General features: G+C 38.5%; 1 pseudogene; it reads left to right on the top strand.

The window, feature by feature from the left end:
* The first annotated feature begins 873 nt into the window (after positions 1-873).
* On the top strand, positions 874-1,749 carry LOC110543747 (large ribosomal subunit protein eL6-like; annotated as a pseudogene).
* Positions 1,750-3,518: the final 1,769 nt, after the last annotated feature.

The following is a 3,518-nucleotide window of genomic DNA, read 5'->3' as shown; positions in this document are numbered from 1 at the left end:
GCATGGAGCAGCACTTCACCCAGGGAAGTGAAACAGTAAGGTAAGCAACTGGCCTATCTGAAGATCTCCCCTGCTATTGTAGAAAGATTTCCAATAGTGCTTTTCTATATTAGAAATACATGTGGGAGTTTATTTTTGAGCCAACTCACTAACAAGCTTTGAGGAACTAAGTAGACAATGAAACACTGTATCTTAGACTTGTTTTGACAACACATTTCATTGTTAGTTTTTTCCTGAAATTTTCTGGCATTGTGATACAGTGTCAGCAATTTTTGATAGAATATCACAATATTTTTCCACAACAGATTAAGAAGTAAACATAGCCTGTATTCATGTCACCACAATGTTAATTAATCAAACTTGAGTTCCTTATTGATTCTATTTTAATAATTTTTAGATTTTTGTTACATGCCTACTATGGGATTTGTTAGAATTCGGGAAGCTTGGAGATATCTCCTCTAGTCTCCATGCATTTATGAGCTAAGAAAAATGTCTATGTACTTTATATGGAGTACAAGAAAGTAAAGCTACTTTTTCAAAACAATGAATGCCGACCCAATCTATGTTGAATTTCAATCATACATTTTTTTCTTGAAGACATTTAGGAACTTGTTATAAGATATTTAAATAGTAAAGGAAAGTTATATATATTATGTGTCATTATAGAAAAAAATGATTGAGCATTTAAAACTCCTAAGGTAAATGTCTCTAAAAACATAAAATGAAAATGACTTTGGCACTTTTTATTACACTGCCATTGAAAATTTCACATATTACCTAATGAATATGATATTGAACTCTTAACCGACGATATTTTTGAGAATGAATGTTCTAAAATCAATATTGAAGTATATGCAAATTTTTCCATCTTGCATGTTGGCAAGTGAAAAGGGAAAGAAGCCCCACACCAAGAAGAAACCGCAGGCTGTCAGTGACGCTGCTGATTCTGTCCCCGGACACTCACGCAGCAAAGGCTGACCTTAAGGTTTAGAAAGTCCAAGAAGGGGAAGCCCCATTGCAGACAAAACCCTGCCCTGGTTAAAGGAATTGGCAGGTAGTCCCGATTTGCTATGTACTCCGGAAAGGCTTTATATAAGAGAAATACTCGGCTGCAAAGTGCAAGGTTGGAAGAAGAAAAGGAGAAGATACTTGGTAATGTTACAAAACCGTTTCATGGTGGCAAGAATGGTGGTACCCGGGTGGTGAAGCTTTGGAAAAATGCTTAGGTATTATGCTACTGAAGACATTCCTCGGAAGCTGCTGAGCCATGGCAAAAAGCCATGTGAGAAAGTCTGCACGTGAGAAAGCTGTGTGACACTATCACTCCTGGGACAGACCTAATCATCCTCACCAGGCTCCAAAGGAACAAGAGAGTGGTTTTCCTGAAGCAGCTGGGCAGTGGTCTTCTACTTGTGACTGGACATTTTGTCCTCAACAGAGTTCTTCTGCGCAGAGCACACTAGAAGTTTGTCATAGCCACCTCTACAAAAGTTTAAGTATGATGAGCAAGGTTAAAATCCCCACACACCTAACTGACGCTTACTTCAAGAAGCAGCAGCTGCACAAGGTCAGGCACCAGGAGGGCGAGATCTTTGACTCACAGGAGAAACACTACATTACAGAGCAGTCAAGGCTGATCAGAATACTGTGGACTCGCAGATTTTGCCAAAGACCAAAGCTGTTCCTAGGCTACCTTCAATCACAGTTCTCCCTACAAATGGGATATATCCTCACAAACTGGTGTTGTAAATTGCTAACACCTAATTAAACAGCTTCATACGTTAAAAAAGAAAAGAAAAGAAAAAAAAAAGAAAAGAAAAGAAAAGAAACTACTTCTCAAAATCCCATTAGTTTATAATTCTATGCATTCAGCTACATAAATTATTTCACATATTCAAACATACTTTCAAAACATTTAATCACATTTAAAATTAAACCTTGTCATCTCAAATCCTTTTTTAACATTTCAGGTATTTATAATAATAATTATTATTCTTGTTATTACTAGTATTACTTTATTTTATACTATTTATTCACTTTGTATCCCAGCTGTAGCTTCCTTCCTCCCTCCCTCCTCATGTCTCATGCCTAGTCCACTAATAGGGGAGGTCTTCCTCCCCTACTATCTGACCCTAGCCTATCAGATATCACCAGAACTGTCTGGGTCCTCTGTCTTTGTGGACTTGTAAGGCCACCTCACCAGGGGGAGGTGATCAAAGAGCAGGCAACCAAGTTCATGCCAGGGACTGTCCCTGCTCCCATTACTAAGGAACCTCTATGGACAATGAGCTGCCAATGGCCTATATCAGAGCAGAGATCTAGGTCCTTTCCATCCATGGTCCTAGGGTGATTCATCAGTCTCTGCAGGCTCCCTTGTACCCAGATATTTTGGCTCTGTTGGTCTCCTTGTGGAGCTCCTGTCCCCTCCAGGTCTTCCTATTTCCCCATACTTTCATAAGATTGCCTGCACTCTGCCTAAAGTTTGGCTATGAGCCTTAGCATCTGTTTGATACAAGGCAGGGTAGAGTCTTTCAGAGGCCCTCTGTGGAAGGCTCTTGTCCTGTTACTTGTCTTCTCCTACTTCCAATGTCTGTCCTGTTTGCTTCTCTACATCCTTCTCTACATCCTTCTTGTTGTTTAGCTTCTTTAGGACTATAGGTTTTACTATATTTATTTATTTTACATTATATGCCAAAATCCACTTATAAGTGAGTACATACTACAGCCTGGGAAAAGGTCTTCACCAACCCTACATCTTACAGAGGGTTAATATGTAGAATATATAAAGAACTCAAGAAGTTAAACACCAACAAACCAAGAAATCCAATTAAAAAATGGGGTACAGAGCTAAACAGAATTCTCAAATGGCAGAGAATATTAAATGACAGAGAAAGACTTGAAGAAATGTTCAAAGTCCTTAGTCATCTGGGAATTGCAAATCAAAACTACCCTGAGATTCCACTTTATACCATCAGGTTGGCTAAGATCAAAAACTCAAAGGACAGCACATGCTGGAGAGGTTGTGTGGAAAGGGGAACCATTCTCCATTGCTGGTGGTGGTGATGTACACTTTTACAACTACTTTGTAAACCGATCTGTTTTTTTCTTAGAAAATTAATAATAGTGTTACCTCAAGATCCAACTATACCACTCCTAGGCATATGTCAGAAAGATGCTCAAACATACAACAAGGACGTTTGCTCAACCTGTAAACAACCTAGATGTCCCTCAACCGAGGAGTGGATACAGAAAGTGTGGTACATTTACACAATGGAATACTATTCAGTAATTAAAAAGATGGATAGACATCAGAAGTAGGAGAAGACAAGGAACAGGACAGGAGCCTTGCATGGAGGACTTCTGAAAGACTCTATCCACCAGGCTATCGAAGAAGATACTGAGACTCATAGCCAAACATTGGTCAGAGTATCAGAATTATTATGGAAGAAGAAAAATACATAAAGAATAGACTATTTAATTAATTAATTAATTAATTAATTAAAAAGGAAAGAATAGAA

The sequence above is a fragment of the Meriones unguiculatus genome, chromosome 15 (assembly GCF_030254825.1).
Source record: "Meriones unguiculatus strain TT.TT164.6M chromosome 15, Bangor_MerUng_6.1, whole genome shotgun sequence".
NCBI lineage: Eukaryota > Metazoa > Chordata > Mammalia > Rodentia > Muridae > Meriones > Meriones unguiculatus.
Note: the sequence above shows the minus strand (reverse complement) of the source record. Positions and strands in the feature narration are given on the sequence as shown.